This window comes from Nannospalax galili, unplaced genomic scaffold (genome assembly GCF_000622305.1).
Source record: "Nannospalax galili isolate Female #2095 unplaced genomic scaffold, S.galili_v1.0 scaffold1463, whole genome shotgun sequence".
NCBI lineage: Eukaryota > Metazoa > Chordata > Mammalia > Rodentia > Spalacidae > Nannospalax > Nannospalax galili.
Window position 1 is genome coordinate 101,865 of NW_008349596.1, and position 19,818 is coordinate 121,682.

Below are 19,818 nucleotides of genomic sequence, written 5' to 3' on the forward strand. Positions count from 1 at the left end.
GAAAGGGTACAGCACTACTGAGGTAGGGAGGACTTGAGAGGACAGTATCCCTCTTCCTCTGCAGAAGTCAGTGTAGAGCAGGGTTTTCATGACAGGTCTGGTCTTCAGTGTGGGAACATCTTGGTTTCTGGGGACTCCTCTTCTCTGTAAAACTGGAGCTTGTGTGTCTTCTGACTCAGTTCCTAAATCCAGCTCTGTTAGGCTTGGTAACATCATCCAGCCATCCAGTGAGTAGATCCTATATAAAATCCATAGCCCATACCCAGCCTTCCCAGCTGGGACCACAGGAATCTGCACATTGTGACCATATCACTGCTTTTCTTGATAGCTCAAGACATTTTTCTGCTTGAGAGTAATCTTTATTAACAGACTTTGGAGTCCCTGGTGGATGTGGCTACATTAACTAGCCAGCCCTTACCTCCTGAACATCTTTCCATATCATTCATTTGGACTTTAAAAAGTTTCCCAGCTTGTTCTGAAATGCTATAAACACTGCTCTTGTGTGCAGGGCTCTGCAATGCTGAGACTCTCTGGACACTGGGAACAAGGGCCTAGCAGATGGGGATTTGATGCTGAGTAGTGCTTGGAGACTATGGCTGGTCAAGCACAGAGGTTGCTGCTTCCTGTCCTTCCTTTTGTTTTGTTTTGTTTTGAACAGTTTCACACTGTAGCCCAGACTAGCCTGGAACTTCTCAAGTGCTGGGATTGCAGGTGTGCCCCCACTACCCCTGGCCTCCTGGCCTCCTTAAATTCTTCCTGCTCCAGGCCTCTCTTTCCTTCCTCCCAGAGTTACCTCACACATTCCATTTATTTAAGAAAAAAAATCTCATTTTTTGCCACACTGTGATTTCTTCACCTTCTGCTTGGCTCTTGCCTATATCAGGCAGAGATTGTCAGGAGAGGGTATTGGAGAAGACAAAGCTGGTGTGCTGGATCTGCAGGTACAAGGGTGCTTTCTTACTTTGGCCAGTACAAGGGTGCTGGCCAAAATGCTAGGGCCGTTTCTGTAAAACTTCATGTCCAGCTTGCTCAACCATGGTGTGAGTTTTGTAAGCCTGTGGCAGGCCCACAGAGGTCTGCAGATTGGCAACTGTGAGAGTAGATGGTTGTACACTGCAGGCTAGGACTCACGCCAGAGAGACTAGGCCGACATGACCCAACTCTCCTACTGCTTCGTGCACCTTCCCGCCTTCTTTCTTTCCCTCTTTTTTTTTTAAAGATCTATTATGTGTATGTATGTACTTGCTTGTGTTTACGTGTACCACATGCACATGGCTGCTCATGGAGGCCAGAAGAGGGCGATGGGGCCCCTGGAGTTAGAGTTACAGGCAGTTGTGAACTGCTCCCCAGATATAGGTCCTCAGAATGCAAGAGCAGCAAACACTCTTAATCTTGAGCCATCTCTCCAATCCTTCTTTCTTCTTTTCAAGTAGTCTTTCATGCAACTCATGCCATCAGACTTACTATGTAACTAAGAATAACCTTGAACTCTTGATCCTTCTACCTCAAGTATCCAAGTGCTGAGATTATAAATGTGTGCCGCCATACCCAACCTCCCTCCCTCTTACCCTCCCTCCCTCCCTTCATCCCTGTATTCCTCCCTCCCTCTTTCCCTCCTATCCTAAGGGAAGTCCCATAAAAAATTCTCAACTGTAAAGCAATTCCTGTTTTGCAAACAAGTCCTTCATCTGAAAGAGACCCTTATCAGAACAACTTGGGCCCTAAGCCCTTTACAAATGCCCCTACCCAACCCTCATGACTCTAATTTCTCACTAAACATACTTGAAGTCTCCTGCCACTTGACTGGTGTGCTGCTGTCAATTCTGGTCAGCTAGCCGCCTCCCGTTGACTTTAACAAAGGTCAATCTGGACTGTCAAGGTTGGTTGCTTTCCTTTCAACCTGTGACTCCTATTCCTAAAGACTTTCTGAATCTCACGTGCTGTTCAGCCAGGCTTCAAACTCTACTTCTGCCTCAGCCTCCCAAGTACTGGGATTACAGGCATGGGCCGCATCTTAAATCTTAGCTCGGTCTCCACACTCCCACTCATTTAAAAGGCACTAGAATCAGCAAGACACTGCTGGCTTCACTTGAGTACAAGCTGTTTGTTCCCAGCTGTTTGGGTTCAGGGGCTAGAAAAAGAACACAGCAGGGGAGATGTAGCAATCATAGGATTTGGCCTTGTGAGGATGTGAAGTCAAACATTGCAATCATCGTCACTTTCACTGCCTAACCAGAATACACACACATACACACATCACAAACATCACACATACATACCACACACACACATACCACACATCACACACACACACACACATACACACCATGAGGAGGTGTTGAGCAGCCCTACAGTGTGAGGATAGATGAATTTAAAGAAAAGCATTAAGTTTAATCAAAAGGGGTATTCCCAGATTGTTTTTGAGTTTAGAATTCATAGCCATGAGAAAAATGATTGATTTGTAAAGAATATAATTTGTAACGAATAAAGTAGTAGAGCTGATAATGTAGGTTTTGCTGAGTCTTTACATGCTGTGTTGTATCTGAACATCATAATTCATAAGACTGCATTCTCTTTAGACGCCACCTTCTATTTTCAGAAACAGGTTGTGGCCTGGGTGGAGTTGTTTTACCCTGGGCCTTGCTGATTTGGTTCCTCACAGCTAGGAAAACTAGTGTTTGGACGCTTTTAACAGAAGTCCTTGGCAAGAATCTGGGTGCGGTGGTTCATCTCCTGCCTGTCATTTCTTCTGCTCTGGAGGCTGAGGCAGGAGGATTGCAAGTTCAAGGCTAGTCTGGGCAATTTAGTGAGACAAACATACTTTTCCCAAACTGGAAAAGAAAAAAAAAAACTTTTTTTTTTTTGGTCTTTTTGAGAAAGGGTTTCCCTGTACCCCCAGCTGTCCTGGAACTCACTATGTAGACCAGGCTGGCCTCGAACTCACAGAGATCTGCTTGCCTCTGCCTCCCAAGTGCTGGGACTACAGGCGTGCTCCACCATGCCCGGCAAAAAAAAATCTTTTCAAGGGCTACGATGAGCCTTGACATGCACAGCTTTGGGTTCCCACAGAGATGAACTGTGACCCAGTTTGACTCAGTTCTGAATTCTGGGCAGGGAAGATTGTATTGCCTCCCAGGGGATCACTGTGTCCTGTCAAGTCAGCAGTGGCCTGGGTCTAGAGTCACAAAGTAGAAACAAGCATGATGGGGGGAATTGCAGCCCTCAGACTGCTGGACAGCAGGACCCTTTCCAAACACAGCTATGGCACCATGGAGCCTTTTGTTCAAATGAAACTGTACCTAACAGCTGAACGTGAAAGGTGGACACAGGCACCCTGAGAAACACGGTGTTCGAGTTCTGTTTCTGTTGCTGTGATAAAATATCTGGCAAAAAACAACATAGAGGAGGAAGGGCTTATTTGGCTCAGAATTCCAAATTACGAAAAGTCTATCTGGGGGAGCCAAGGTGAGAACTTCAAACAGCTCATCACAGCACACACACCATGAAGAGCAGAGAGAAGCAGAAGCATGCATCCTTGCTTGCTGAGCTCAGCTCCAAACCTCCAAGCCTACCCAGTTCATGACCTTCTGTCTATGGAATGGTGCCACCCACAGTGGGCTGGGTCTTCCCACATCAATTAAGACAGTCCTCCACAGACACGCCCACAGGTCAACCCAATGTGCACAGCCCTCATTGAGAGTCTCCTCCCCGGGTGATTCTAGGTCATGTCAAGTTGACAATTGAGGCTAAACATCACAGAGACTGAAGACTTAATTCTCATCCAATTGGTACCATAACCTCTGGCCTCAGGAACTGGGTTTGGATCTCCTGGATCTTGCCCTGTGCCCTGTTTTCTCAGATGAGGTCACCTCCTCAGAGATATAGACAGAGACCACCAGGGCTTGAATCTTCAGGTGGGTTCTCGCTCATCCTCACTCCCCATCCTCAGTTACCCAAACACAAGACTGCTGAGAACATCTTTTGTTTCTTTTAAATTCCTCTTTTTTTTTGTTTTATGTGGTGTGTGTGTGTGTGTGTGTGTGTGTGTGTACATGCATGTGTGTGCATGTGTATGCATGTGTATATGGAGGCCAGAGGTTGGGTATCTTCTTTAATCACTCTTCAACTTATTTTTTGAGACAGGATCTCTCACTGAACCTGGAATTCACAAATTCTGCTGGACTGGCAAGTCAGTTAGCCCTTCTCAGCTCTGCCTCCTCAGCACTGTGATAATAGTCATGCCCACCCTTAAAAAAAATAGTGTGGGTGCTGGGGATTGGAACTCAGGTTTTCATGCTTGTATAGCAAGTATTTTACCTGATGAACTATCTCCTCAAACCCTCCCCTCCTTTTAAAAATATTGAAAAAAAATTAAATATTTTATTTTTTCATTTCATGTGTATGAATGTATTGTCTGCATGTATGTAAGCGCACCTGTGTCATGCAATACCCCCAGAGGTCAGAAGAGGGCATTGGATTCCCTGGAACTGGAGTTACAGATGGTTATTAGCCATCTTGTGGGTGTTGGGGATTGAATTCAGGTCCTCTACAAGAGCAGCCATTGCTCTTAACTGGTGAGCCAACTCTCCAGCCCCTGAGATGGGAAAAAAAATTTAGATTTATCTTTGTCTATGTGTATATGCCACATATGTGCCAGTGCCCATGGAGATGTACGAGAACCCCTGGAACTGGAGTTACAGGCAGTTGTGAACCACTCACCTTAGGTGTTGGTAACCAAACTCAGGTCCTCTGCCATAGCAGCAAGTGCTCTTAACCACTGAGAAACCTCCCCTCCTTTTAAAGGCAAGGTTTTGCTATGTAGTTCAGACGGCCTTGCAATGAGATCAAGATCATCCCACCTCTGCCTCCTGAAGAGCTGAGATCATAGGTGGGCACCACCACACCCAGCAGAGACAGTGACTTTTGTTCTGGTGTCTCCAGAAAGGCCATAGGAAGCATCTGACTGGCACCTGGTGGTTTGCTTGCATGAATACATGAAGGTGACTAGACAGTCTTAACGCCTGGACAGCGCTTGCGCACCTGCCTGCGGATGTTGCTAGGGAGTAGCATTTGACCGTTCCTCTGAATGTTCCAAGCTGGTCCTCAGTCCCTGAGGGGTGTGTCCTAGTCCACGGGTAAAGCCCCTCTTCTCCCAGGGAGTCGGCTCAGGTTGACAGTCTTCCTGCAGTTGCTCACTACGCCACTTGATGGCACTGTGAGAACTGGGGAAAACCGCTCTTCTCCCTGCGGGCACGTCTGCTGTGTCCAAACAGCCACTTCCACCCACTGCATTCCAAATAGAACTGAACGCAGGTTGCTTCTTGGCCCTGTCTGCTGCTGTGCCTGGGTGCAGTCACCCATCTCCTGCTCTCAGGCTCCTACCTTTCCCTCCTGATTTTTTTTTTTTAACTTTATCTTTCTGTGTTTTTAGGTCTTGGAACTCCCAGGTGATCAGCATGAGAGAAAAGGCCCAGAAAAACTTACAAGAACTTGTGACTTTAAAAGAGAAAGCAGACATGCCCAAAAGCCTTCCTGCCGGGAGTTGTTTTCTAGAAGAAGAAATAGCAGTGAGGAGGGACAGAGAAGAGGTGGGGGTGAGTTAGGGGGCAGGGAGGAGAGAGGGGAGACCACAGGGTGTACCAGGAGGGCAGGCCTGGGCACTTGCTGCTACACCACAGTGGAATCTGGCACTGGGTCGAGACGTAAAGGCAGTTTTGTTCTTGGAACCCAGCTGCCATGTCAAAATCCCCTGGACAGGGTCAAGAGTAGGTGTAGGGCATGGTCACAAAGACCCTTCCCTCCTCCATTCACTCCCTGGCCCCTGATTTCTAGTCCCTCCCTCTCTCCCTCCCTCCTTCCCTTCCTCCCTTCCTTTCTTTCCTTCCTTGTAGCCCTGGCTAACTTGCTCCATTGTCAAGGTTGGCCTTGACCTCCTGATCTTCCTGCCTCTACCTCCCGAGAGCTGGGATGACAGGCATGAGCACCATGCTCCTAGTCTCTAGTTCTTTTGGTCACTTCTCCACTTCCATAGACAGATGGGATGGCCAGGCATGGGTGGCTCATGGAGGCCAAGGCAGGAGGATTAAGCAAGGCTAGCTTTGACAACACGGTGAGTTCAAGGGCCAACCCGGATTCCATAGTGAGACTATTGCTTATTACTGTCCCATCTAATACCCCTTCCCTGAATAAGAGAGATAGTTGCAGGCAGGCCAGAGAAACCCATGAACTGCCCACATCTTACCCCTGAGACCACAAGCCCATAGCACATTCCTCCCATCTTGCCAGCCACGGGCTGAGAGGCAGGAAGGAGAGAAGGCTGTGGCTTGTGAGGAATTTGTTGTGGGAAAAGCATTTTCCCCAAACAATGACCAGGAAATATTGTCTTGACTGATATTTTCAACATGCGCTACTCTCTTGGCAGAGCTATCCGAGGGTTTCTTGTACCACGTGAACTTCGAGAGGTCCCAGTTCCCAGGCTAAGAACAGCCCACTCCACACAGGCTACTAAGACCTCTCAGTCCCTTGACTGGTGCTGGTGTACCCTCCTGTGGGAGAGCTCTGACCTTGAGCAAGACCCAGGCTGGCTGGCCCAGCCTGTGTGCAGGTGGGAAGCTGTTCTCTGCTGACTCAGGCCCGGCCTAGGGCAGGTGCATGCCTTCAACTCATGAGTAACACCTGGCTTTTCATCTTCAAAGGGCCTTCCCAGGATTAACCAATTAGTCACCCCAGGAGAGTCACAGAGCAGGTTATTACTGTCTTCACTACTGCTGGGGGAGGGAGGTAAGTGGGATTCTACCTCAGCAAGCACATCAGTGGGCATGTGTGGATGGGGTGTGTAAAAGGGTTATGATGAGGCAAGAACCCTCCAAAATGGAGCTGGAGCATCTTACTAGGTGAGTGGGGGAGAAGACATTGGGACTCTGGGTCAGGCAGGGGACTGGAGAGTCTTGGATCCATTTAAAAAGTATCCTGCTTGGGGCTGGGGAGTTGAATTAAGTTGGTAAAGTGCTTGCTGTGCAAACTTGAAGACCTGAAGTCAGATTCCCCACACATACACTAGATTTAGTGGCATGCGTCTATAACCCCAGCGCTAGGGGTGCATGAGAACAGGAGGATGCTTAGAGCCAGTCTGTATAAAATGGTGTGTTCCAGATTCAGTGAGAGACCCTGTCTCAAAAAAATATGTGGAGAATGATGGAGGAAGGTACCCGAAGTTAACACTCTAACCTACACATATATACATGCAGAGATGAGTGTACCTGTACACACATGCACACATGTACACACATGCATGCATGCACATGTGTGTACACATAGTGTTCTGCTGAAGCCATGGGGACCAGCATACAGTCTCATTGCTGCAGCCCTGCTCTTTTTGCCCCTTTGAGCCTTCCAGTTGGCTATGAGTCTTGTGAAAATTTCTGGTATGTGTGTGTAAAGTTATTTTGGAGGTGGGGAGAAAGTTTTGAGACAGGGTTTCATGTAGCCCAGGCTGGCCTTGAGCTTGCTCTGTAGCTGAGGATAACCTTGAACTCTTGACTGTCCTGCCTGTACCTTCTAAGTGCTGGGACGACAAGTGTGTAGCATCACACCCAGATGAGTGTGAGGATTTTTAGGGACTGAGAGATGATAAAGACCTGCCACTCAAGCCCCCTGCAGATGACTAGCATGATGTGGAAACTTAGAAGAATGAGAGGTGAACATATTTCTGGTTCATATGTCATGGATGTGTGTCCTTCAGGCGCATGGAGCAGAAAGTGAGTCTTAGAGGTAAGTTTGCATCTTAGTGGAAGCTAGGCAGGAACAAGCCTTTTTGTTAGCTCTGTCTGCAGCTGATTTTTATAACCTTGGCATAACATGTGCTTGGAAATGCCAGCACAGTATATCTGGAAAATATTTTCCACCATTTGAACACATGCATACACATGCATGCACATGCTCAGAAAGGAAAACAAATTGTTCATGATACAGAATGTCTTTGCAGCATGATTTTTTTCCCCTATTACTTCCTCAGTCCATTTTTCTGCTGCCAATTTTAGAAGGCCAAAAGTTGTTCTTGTTCAACTTTGCCAGTTAACTCTAAGAACACACATATGATACGCTGTGGTCAAATAACCTTTGGAGAGCCACCCTGGTGGAAGGCACACCTTCACTCTGCCCTGGGAACGTCTAACTGTGTTTGGGTATTTTTTGGTGCATGTTGGACATTGTGCTATAGAGCAGGCCTGACCCTTGGGGGTTCCTAATAGGGAAGGGAGGTGTGATGAGTCAAGCTGGGACCTGCTATTGAAACAGAGTGGGTATCATTAAAGACAGCCCATCCTCAGTTCCCCACATTGATTTCACTTAGATGCCTGCATCTGCATCTCACAAACTCCCACCCTGCAGAGTCAGAAAGTAAGAGGCCAAAAGAGTGGCTGGCTTTGTTAGAGGCCAGTTTCCTCCCCAAAGTTGGAAGAGTTGAGAAATCAAGAAGGTCAGCAACCAGGTCAGTGGTCTGGGCTGTGAGACTACAGCAAGCTGGACTGTTTGGTTTTACTGGAAGACTGCAGGCAGACAGGGCCCTGTGATCCCCCAACCCTCCACACACACAATTCCAGTGAGTGCTAATCAGGTTAAAAACACAGGAAGCCAGTGGGCATTTCAAATGCTTGTGCTTGAAATAGACCAAGCATGAAAACCCAAAGCCCAGCAAGGTACCCATAGCATAATCACTATCTGTCTGGCAAGGTGGAAAGGACCTGAGAGGTGGAGGATGGTCCACTATCTTTCCAGATCCCCCTGCTTGTCTATTGTTCTTTTCCCTGACTGGCCATTCTCCTCGGGGGCTTTGAGGAGAGTAGGAGAAGATAGAAAGTAAAGGGAAGTTTCCTCAGTGGCCAGGTCCCCAAGCTCTGTGGCCTGGAGTAATCTTTATAAGCGGATACAGAATTGGGACAGTTGCTCTGAAAACCAGATTGTTGCATCACTCCCTAGTTGGATCAAATTAAGGGCAGCACTGATAACTCCAGTTCCAAACTTTGCCTCTGACTTGCAGAGCTGCCAGCAGCTCTTCTCAATTCACCATCTCAGTTCTTGATACTCTCTGTATCCAAAAAGACTTGTACTCTCGCCACACCTGGCCTGCACAATGGAGATGGTTTTCCTGCCTGGGAGCCAGGCCCTATAAGCATGATGGGCTCAGAGCAGGGGGGTGTGTAGTGACAGTTTCAAAATGAATCTGGTGATGGTGATGAGGTATGGTGATGCACATCTGTAATCCCACACTCAGGAGGAGGCTAAGGCAGGAGGATCAAAGATCCCAGAAGAGCCTGGAAGAGGTGGCTCAGTTGGTAAAGTATCTGCTGCAAAACATTAGGACCTGTGTTTGGACTCCCAGCACTCCAAAGCTGGGTGCAATGTGTGTCTGTAATCCTAGCATGGGAGCTGAGGGGAAGACAGAGGCAGGAAGGGTCGGTCCCTGGGACTGGATGGCCAGCCAGCCTAGCTGAATTTGTGAGCTCCAGGTTCAGTTGAGGGACCCTATTTAGAAAAAAAAGGTGGTGAGTGATAGAGGAAGATACTGAACATCAACTTCTGGCCTCCACAGGTATGCACATGTGTACATACCTACACAACTATATTCATATATCCCACATGCACACACAACAACAAAAGGAGTGCCAATTATATCCCACATCATATGGTCTTTGGAGATGGGATCTTTCAAAGTAGCAGTGGGGAGTGGATGGGCGATGAATGTGGGTCACCTCATCCTGCTCATGACTTTTGCTCATAATGATGCCGGCCGTGATGTTGAGTTGATATGGAGGGAATGCTAAGAGAGCAGGAGTTGGGGGCACCCTTAGCTGGTGGTTTCCCCTCACAGAGCCTTACCTCAGCATGGTTGGCTTCGTGCCAAACTGTGAAACAAAGCATGTGACAAGAACCATGAAAGGGTAGCAAGCCACACAATTCTCCGCTATGTCTACTCAGCAGTCCCCTAGTCCAATTCCTGCCTTCTGTCTTGGATTAACTGATTTATTGATTGGTTTGGTCATTGGTTGATTTTTAAAGTAAAAATATTTCATTGTAGCTGGGCATGGTGGCACACACCTTTAATCCCAGCACTCGGGAGGCAGAGGCAGGCGGATCTCTGTGAGTTCGAGGCCAGCCTGGTCTACATAGTGAGTTCCAGGCCAGCTGAGGCTACAGGGAGACCTTGTATCAAAAAGACAAAAAAAGAAAGAAAGAAAAAAAGAAAAATAATTATTACATTGCATAAATAACACATGAGGACATTTTTATACACATATGTATTGTGTATTGAGCATGTCCCCCACATATCCAAATTGTTTCCCAGGATAGTCTTGCCTCAACTTTCATGTCATAGACACAGGATTGTATACATCTATATAAAATCTAGAATCTATGCCAGGCATGGTGGTACACACCTTTAATCCCAGCACCTGGGAGGTAGAGGCAGGCATTGAACTCTGTGAGTTCCAGGGCGGCTGGGGCTACAGGGAGACCCTGTCTCAAAAAGACCAAAAAAAACCCTAACAACAACAATAAAATCCAGGATCTATATATGAGACAAAGCAGGTGATACTTCTGATATTGGCTTAATTTACCTAATATGATAGTCTCCAGCACATTCATTATCCTGCAACTTTGCTCTTTATGGGTGAAAAGAATTCTATTGTGTATATAAACCAGACATTTCTCATCTATTCATCTATCGTTGGACAGCTAGGTTGGTTCTAAAGCTTAGTGATTGTGAACAGTGCTGTAGTGAACATTGATGTGCAGGCATCTCTGATGTGTTGATTTGGAGTCTCTGGGTAAACCCCTGGCAGTGCTATAGCTGGGTCATTTGGTACGTCTATTTTCACTTTTTTGAAGAAGCTCCATATTGATTTCCATGCTGATTTAGTTATTTAAGATTTATTTCTATTTTATCTGTATAATTATTTGCCTGCATGCACATATGTGCCTGGTGCCAGTAGAGACCAGAGGGAGGCATGAGATCCCCTGGAGCTGGTATTACAAACAGCTGTAAACCGCCATGTGGGTGCTAGAAACTGAACCTGGGTCCTCTGCAAGAGCAGCATGTACTCTTAACCACTGGGCCATCTTTCTAGTTCTACTGATCTATTTTTTTAAGGGGAGGCAGGGTCTTGCTGTGTAGCCTAGTCTGCCTTCTAATTCATGGCAATCCTCCTGCTTCAGACTCCTGAGCTCTAGGATTACAGGTATGCCACAGTTGGCTTGAAAAAACCAATTTAACAACCCAATTCTGCCAAGAAAAAGAGAAAAACTTCAGTCCCTACTCCAAGCTGGCCTTAAGAATATATTTTTGAATTGGGTGTGGTGTATCACACCTGGAATCCAGCACTTGGGAGCCTGGGACAGGAGGCATGAGTTGGAGGCCCACCTGGGCCACATTGTGTGTTCAAGGCCAGCCTGGGCTACATATATGGATATCCTGTTTCAAAAACAACAGTAACAATTTTTTTTTAAGGCTGGGGTAGGGAAGGGTGGGACGAGACCGATGCTTGCACAGTGAGCCTGGGGACAAGCTCCTATTTCCATTCTGCATGCCTGCACACACAGTCGGCCTGAGACCTCTCTGCCCTCTGGCCAGGGCTTCTGATGATCTGAGAAGACTCAGGAAGTAAACTTGCATTTTTAAAATTTCCTCCCTCTCCTTCTGCAAGCTGGGTCTGCCTTCCTGGAAGAAACAAAAACAAGAAGTATGACTGTGTACAAGACTAAAAAGCCTGTTCTGTTCTGGATGATGGGCCTGGATGTCTCTCCTTGGTGACTGTGTAGAGGAGGGGCAGAGGGGCCACAGGGCTCATGGGAGAAAGCAATGGATAGTTGAGCAGGCATGCAGATAAGGCCCTGAGACAGCTGTGAGCTCCTCACCTGTGCAGCCACCAAACACAGAGACAGATACACATCTGTGAGAATGCAGAGCCCCTGTCCACCTGGAAGTACACATCACCACTCCACAGCCCAGACATGTATGTCTGCATGTGGGTGACTATTTGGGACTTCTAGGTGTTTCCCTGTGAATTGTGCCATTCTTGGAGTTGCTATTAATAACACAGTGAGCTGTTCAGAGGCTGAGAACATGAAGCCTTTTCATTTCAGTTGTCTGGGCAGACAGCATTTCCTTTCATGAGGGGAAGGCCTCTGCTATGTCTCTGCAGCCACCTCCAATTAAGATGACAGCAGATGCTGGTGGCTACCACCATGCAGGACACAAGGTGCTCTGAGGCCAGTGCAGGCTCTGTCTGGAAGGGAGGACCCTTCCTATTGATCCTGGCTGTGGGTGGGCCAGCACCTACAGGTGACTCTCTGTGGATCAGGTTTTCCACTGCCAGGCAGTGACAAGGCCACAGACACCCTCAGGAAACATTCTTTTACTTTAATAACATTCCAGGACCTTTTTCTGACTCATCTTTGGAAGACCCCTCCTCCCCTCTTCATTTGACAGTAAATTAGCAACAGGCTGAGCTGATTACCAGCCCTTCCTATCCAGAAGTTTGAATAAAACACACCTGTCTGTTTTCGCTGTCTGCCAAATGCCTGCCCCCACCACTTTTAGGAGTGTGTTTTATTTTGAAGCAGCTTACATCACCTCAAAGGGGTGTGTTTTATTCTGAAGCAGTTTATATCACCTCAGAGCGGTGTGTTTTATTCTGAAGCAGCTTACATCACCTCAGAGGGGTGTGCTTTATTCTGAAGCAGCCCCAAGGACCAAGTGGCAGATGTACCCACCAACCCTCACACTGCCCAAGCCTCAGTTTCCCTTCACTCATGACCTTGGCTTGTGTCAGGTAGCCCTGGGGTATGTGTGATTCTTGCTGGGGCAAGCTTCTTGAGGGCAGAGTATGGTTGGTGTGGTAATAAGGTGACCACTGCCACTGCTGGTTCTAAGCCTCAGGGGCATCTGTGTGCCTGCAGGACAGATCTCCTACCCTGGGCTGGGGGCCAAGGCCAATTGCCTTTGTTTCCAGATCCTTGCTAGAGAATTTGGCATGGAAGGACCACACCTCCAGCAGGAAGGAGCCCTGGCAGGTCACTCAGGAGACCTGCAGCTCTTCTCCCAGAAGAAAGGGAAGGCTGAATGTTTGGGGTTTGCTCAGACTATGGAGAGCTTGCTTTCTGTTGGACACAGGAATGCCTGAACAGCTCCTGGGCAGATTCTAGGATCACAACTGGCCCAGTGGGCTTGGTGACAGGGAGAAGTTGCTACACTACCCTGGGGTGGGTGGTAGCAACTGAATGGCTAGTTGGCCCTGCCCTCCTGGCCTGGATCAAATACAGCAGGCGTCATCTGAGCTGCAAGCACCTTTCCCCAAATTGCTCAAAGTGTTTTCTAAGCAAACAGTTGTTTCCTAACACCGTGAGAAGTAGGTGGGGTGACAAGGCAGTCTTTGTCCCTGTCTTTAAGATGGGGAAATTGGGAAGCTTGCCTGGCCTGGTAAGGCCTCCCTCTCCTCCCCAAGAGAGGGAGAAGTCACTGTCCTGCCTTGGAATCTGGGGTGCAGAGGGCTGGGGCCAACTGTGCCCAGTCACCAACTCCTGTGGGGAAGGGAAGGGCCTATAGGGAAGGAGGCTAGAGGTGGAAGAGGCCCAGCTCTTCTCCACACCAGGAGGCCTCAGAAGCCATGGCAGGAGCTCATTCTGAGCCCTGTGGTCCCCAGTTGACATTGGCTATTGGTGACAATGGGAGATACCAGGTGCTCTGGCCTATTGGGTTTGCTCAAAGCTCCTGGGCTTCACAATGACTTTCTGAGGGCTCATTTGGTCCAGGAAGGTTCCAGGCACTAGGAACACAGTGGTAAAGGATCATGTGTGGCCTTGCCTTTGAGGTGTTCATAGGAGACCTAGTTGATGTAAAATTACAGTGCAATCATTTTGGGGAGTAGGATGTGCCACAAGGACAACAAAGTGAATAAGATGGGGCTGGGGAGATGGCTCGGGGTGGCCATGTATGCCTACAATCCTAGTGCTGTGGGGACTGAGGTAGGAGATTGCTGAGGTTTGCTGGCTGCCAGCCTAGCTTTAAGTTCAATGAGAGACTCTGTCTCAAGGGAATAAGACAGTGATAGAGCTAGACGTCTGATATCCTCCTGTGGCCTTTGCATGCATGTGTGCGTGCACATACCCACCGTTACATGCACGTATATCACACACATGCCACATTTCTCTCTCTCACACACACGCGCACACACATATACACATATATGCATGTGTACTCCCCCCCCACACACACACCTGTCACAATTTTGGGGAGGAATTTTGAAGAGCATGGGCTCATGTGAGTATAAAGAACCACTGATCTGAGAGGCTCTTTTCAGCCCACCAAGTCACATGCTACTTGGGAAAAGTTACTCAATTCTTGCCCCTTTGAGTAGATTGTGGGTGTGGTGTGGCACACCCAGGAGGCCGAGGCAGGAGAATCATGAATTTGAGGTCAAGCCTGAACCGCATCGGAAAAGTCCACCAGGCCCACCATGGGGCCAGCTTCGGAGGGCGCATTCCAGTTCTGGTCCTCCAGGCAGTGGTTTGGGGGAATGGAAAGCATATGCTGTGTATATATGTCAGTGGCATTTCCTGGCATCTTGATGGAGAACTGTATGCTGTGATGTGGGGCTTACTGACTGGATTTGATGCAGAGGTTTGCTTGCTGATATACTGAAAACTGTTAGGAGTGTGACTGTTGATGGACATCTATTCTTATACCCTGGGAACTCCTTGAGTGAAGACTAAATTCACTCATTGTGACTGGCTTTTCCATGCAGCAGATCCATTTTGGTGTTTTATAGCCTCCGTAAACCAACCGTCTTCTCACATGCTTTACTCAGCACCTTGTAAAGCTTGGAGTATAGCTCAGTGGCAAAGCCCTTGCCTGGCATGTGCAAGGCCCTGGGTTCCATTCCAAGGACCTAAATAAAAGAGTTTCTCCCAGTATTCCCAACCATTATTGGTAATCGCTATGTGCAGAAGTGGACAGAGGGTTAGTCTGGAGTCACAGCAAGGGGCGAGCTGAGATTAGCCCTGGTCCTAAGCCTCTGCCGTCAGGCGTTCCCAAGCCTCTATTGTCAGGCCTTTGGTGGCAGTAGGCCAAAGTGATTCTGGGCACCTGGATGGATCATGTGACTGGAAGTTTGGTAAGCTGAGCCTGGGAGACGCTACAACTCTGACCTGGCTCCTGGGAACCAGTTCTGGGATCTTGGGGCTATGTTGCGACGTGATTAATGGGTGAGACGGTTGAGAACGAAATCCATTACTTCACCAACATGAATCAAGGTCATTCGTCATTGCAGGGTGACACTAGGGAGAGAGGGGAGACACCTACTCCTGAGCCCTGCCCTCAGTGTGGCCTGGCACTTGTCCCATGTGGCAGGGCGCATGGAAGCTTCTGGAAAGGAGGATATGCAAGGTGTCCAAACCAGGAGCCAGAGGACCTGAGTATGCCTGATGTAGCCCTCTTCGAAGTGGAGACCCAGGTGCCTCATGGGAGCCTTGCCCACAAGGCCAGGCCATAGGAGGGTTGGCAGGAACAGACAAGTGACCAAAACTGGCTGGAGGTTCTTAGACACTATGATAGGAGGGTCAGCTGCTCCTAGCTCTTGTGTCACCTGAGGAAAGTTGATAAACCTTGAGCTTCCTAGAGCTTCTGTAGACATGGCCTCACTGCCTAGTTTGGCAGACCATGCTCGCTGTCACAGTTTGAATGTGAAATGTCCCCAGGCTCTTAAATTGTTTACACAGTTGGGTCCTAGCATGTGGTGCTGTTCTGGGAGGTTGTGGAACCTTTGGGAACATAGTGACTGGCTAGCAGATGTAGGCCACCAGAAGTAGGCCTTGAAGGTTATAGACTGGCCATAGTTCCTGTCTAGCTGTCTACTTCCTGATCTGTCAAGGTGTGAACAAGCTCCCCCATGCTCTTGCCACCAGTACAGGAGGCCCACCATGCACCATGCCTTCTCTGCCATGATGGACCATTGCCTTTGAAGTGTGAGCCAGAATAAGCCCCCCTTATGTTCAGTTGTTTCTTTTCCATAAGGCTTTCAACCTCAGCAGCTGTGCCTCAAAGTGCTGGGGCTCAGAGGAGTGACCTTCATGGACCATTCCCAGGGGATGCCATTGCCCACACTTGGGCCAATGTGTCTTATGCTCAGTGAGCATCTCCTTCTAACAGTCCAGACCTCCCTCCATCATGGCCGCCCTTTGGGCACTCAGCCCCAAGGGGACCAGCCTTGAGCTGTCGTAGTCCTTGCTCTACTCACACATTTCCCACTCCCTCAATCTTTCTGTTGTCCACTAACAAAATGGTATGAATGGATTGGTTTGTTTACTCACTTCTGATGTTTCCTTTCTTGGAAAGGTGAATTCTGTGAGAGACAGAATCTTGCCTGATTTAGGTCACAGTTAGGGCCACGTCCTGGGAACAGAGGACACCTGTATCTATCCTTTGGGTTTGGGTTAATGGATGAATAGGTGGATGTCAGGAAGCAGCTGGGATGGAGATGGGACCAGCAAGAGCAGGTCACACATGAATGGATGCTGTTCAAGGGTCCTTTGCAGCCCCTGGTGCCATCTCTGCAGGGTGGTCTCCCTGACATTCTGTAGCTTCCCCTTGGCCTGAGCAGGAGTGCCTTCTGATCCCTACGGTGTCACATGGTAAACAATGGGATTGGCAGATGAGTAAACAGGGACCAAGGAGAGGTCAGGTGCAACTCAGCTCAGAAACTGCATGTGTCATAGGAATGGAGGAGCCAAGAATGCGTTTTGCACTGATGTCGACCTGCCCCTCTGGACCACACCTGCTTCCCGCTCCACAAGCATGGGAATAAGAACTTGGCTTGTTTTGGTAGAGGTGGGCAGCTGGTAAGAGAGGAGTGTGCTTGTCACTTGACTCAGAGCGGGGAGGTGCTCTGGGTCCTGCCACAGCCTGGGGACTGTGCTAAGTCACTGGTAAGTCTGCCTCAGGCTCCTGGCCCTTTCCTGTCAGATGATCTAGTGAGTGGCTTGTTAGGACTAGCATGCTTTCTGCATGGAACAGCCTCCCTTTTGTCCAGTGTGTCTCTTGACTTTCAAGATGCATGAGTCGCCTTCTGCAGCAAGAGAAAGGATTCAAGATGGAGAGGCTGAACACTGGAGCCTAATGCCTTTTGGCTTCTGGTCCCACACACTGGCACCCACAGCTTCACCCTCTGAGGGAGTTGGGGTCTGTCGTTCTCCCCAGACTTGCTTCTTCCTCTTCCCTCTCCCTGGTCTTCCAGCTGTGCTGCTGAGTCCATGTCTTCTAAGCAGTGAGCGGCTGCAGCCGAGGGCCTGATCCTGCACAGAGATTCTGCCTCCAATTACAACTCTCCAGGCACAAAAGTTCAGTGTTCTAGAGAAGCATAACTTCCATGTGTTTTGTATGTTTTAATTCAAGTCATTTGGCTTATGTGACTCACTGAAGGGCTAGGCTTAGCTTTCAACCACTGATCTTTTGCTGGTCCTAAGTGACATGCAGACCCCCCTGTTGGGGAAATTAGAGTTCCCTCTTTTGGGTTCTTAGAAGAATTTATGGAACTGGTGAGATGACTCAGCAGTTAAAGGTAATGGTTGTCAAGCCATCATGATGACCTGAGTTCAGTTCCTGGGACCCATGTGGCAGGAGAGAACCCACGGCCACAAGTTGTCCCCGACCTCCATACATGTGCCATGGCATGTGTGTACCCACACACAGGCACACAAATAAAAATGCCATAAAAATTTACAAAGAACTTAAAAATGGACTCAGAAGGAGGTTCAAGAACAATTTCATTAAAGTTTGAGAGAAAAACAATAGGCCAGGCAAGCCAAAAATCATAGCAGTTAAAAGAGGAGAGGCGATAATCATGCCTCTAAGTTGGGCATAGAGTTCAGAGAAACCGTGAGAAAGGCCAGGGTATGAGGGAAAGTGTGCATAGGAGTGCAGAGCCACAGATCTGAGTGCAGAGGGATCCATTTCCAGGCTCATGAGTCCCAGGACAAAGGCCTGCACCAGGTAGAAACAGGAATAGAGACAACTTATTAAGAAAGGAAAAGTAGGGCTGGAGAGATGGCTCAGTGGTTAAAAGCATTGACTGCTCTTAGAGAGGACCCGGGTTCAGTTCCCAGTACCCATGTGGTGGTTCACAACTCTTCATAGTTGTAAACTCCAGTTCTAGGTGATCCCAGGCCCTCTTCTGGCCTCGGTAGGTATTGTATGCATGTGATGTATGCAGGCAAAATACTTGTATATAAAATATAAATAAATAAAAAGAAAAAAAGGAAAAGCACTCCCAAGAATGGGAGTGAGCTAAGGGAAGAGCCCAAGTGCCAGGCCAAAGGTACACAGCCCTTATAGGTGTTTATGTAAACATCTGCCTTTCCCAAGTTGGCATACTACAGGCTTTTCCTGAGCATGCTCTGTTCCTCAGAAGCAGCCCAGGAAAGGAAGCATTTCTATCTTCCTCTGCAAACTGGCATCTTTCTTATATTAATCTTGATGTTTCAGGCCTGCCCCTATTCTCCTGCCACCTCCACCTCCTTTTCCTGCTCTCTCTTGTACAAGCACCGTGTTGCAGAGGTTGGATTGTTCTCTGTGAACATCTAGGCCAAGGATTGTGATTCCATGGGCCATGTTATTAATGCCTTACAACACCCTGTCACCTTTCTGTGATTTGTCCAGGAGCACAAACCCAGGGTGGTGAGACCCAGGACTGGTTGCTGGTGTTGGTATATGCGTGACATTACGGGATACGCTTTATGTCTTCTTTAGGGATCCTGTTCCCAGTGGGTGATGAGTTAAAAGCACATCCATCATGATTTTTTTTCACATTGGATTCAACCTGCAAGCTGACTGTTCTGTAAGTCTCCAGTTGGTCAGATGAGCAGTTTGATTCTTGTGTCTTTAAAATCCTGGATGTGTTTATGGCTTCTTGCCTCTTGATCTTTCAAGCTTGAAATTTCTAAGCACATCAAAGTCTTCAAAATGCCCTCAAATGTCTATCTCCAAAGATGTTTTCACTTGGCTGCGTACTGTGGGAGTAGCTTCTCCATCGGGTGGTTGTGTTGGCTCTTGAATTTGATGGTGTTTATAATAAGGCAGAAAGGCAGAGCGTTTTTATCAGGTGGGCTCCAATTTATGTGTTATATTTTCATGCAGTTTGATAATACTGAGCCATGTTTTCCCACATACATACGTGTCTATGATAAAGTCTAATTTGTACTTGAATATTTAAGCATTGTAATATCAAGACAGTATGTGATCATAGAATTGGATGCTAAGTAACGGGTGAGTAGCACATACAGCATGGATAACCTGAACAAGGGAAAAATACACATCACAAATGGGATGATGTAGGGTGTGTAGAGAGTTCATCATGTTACTCAGAACAGGGAGCAATTTAAAACTTGGGCATTGTTTATTTTTGGAACTTTCCATGAGGTATTTTCAGACCATGTTGGGTATAGGTAGCTGAAAGTAAGCTGCAGATGGGGACAGGGACTACTATACTTGTTTCCCTCTCGTATGAATATAGGCACACACACACACATTCACACACATAGGCACACACACATAAGTACACACATATACAGGCACACACACAAATGCACACACACAAGCACATTAGACATATGTGTGTGTGTGCGTGTGTGCACGTACACACACACACACACACACACACACACACACACACACAGCAGAACTGAACTGGAACCCCTACATGGGTCCACAAGCATCCCTTCATGCATTAGATGATTTAAAAGCATTAAATTTCTTCCTCTGCTGGTTAACTC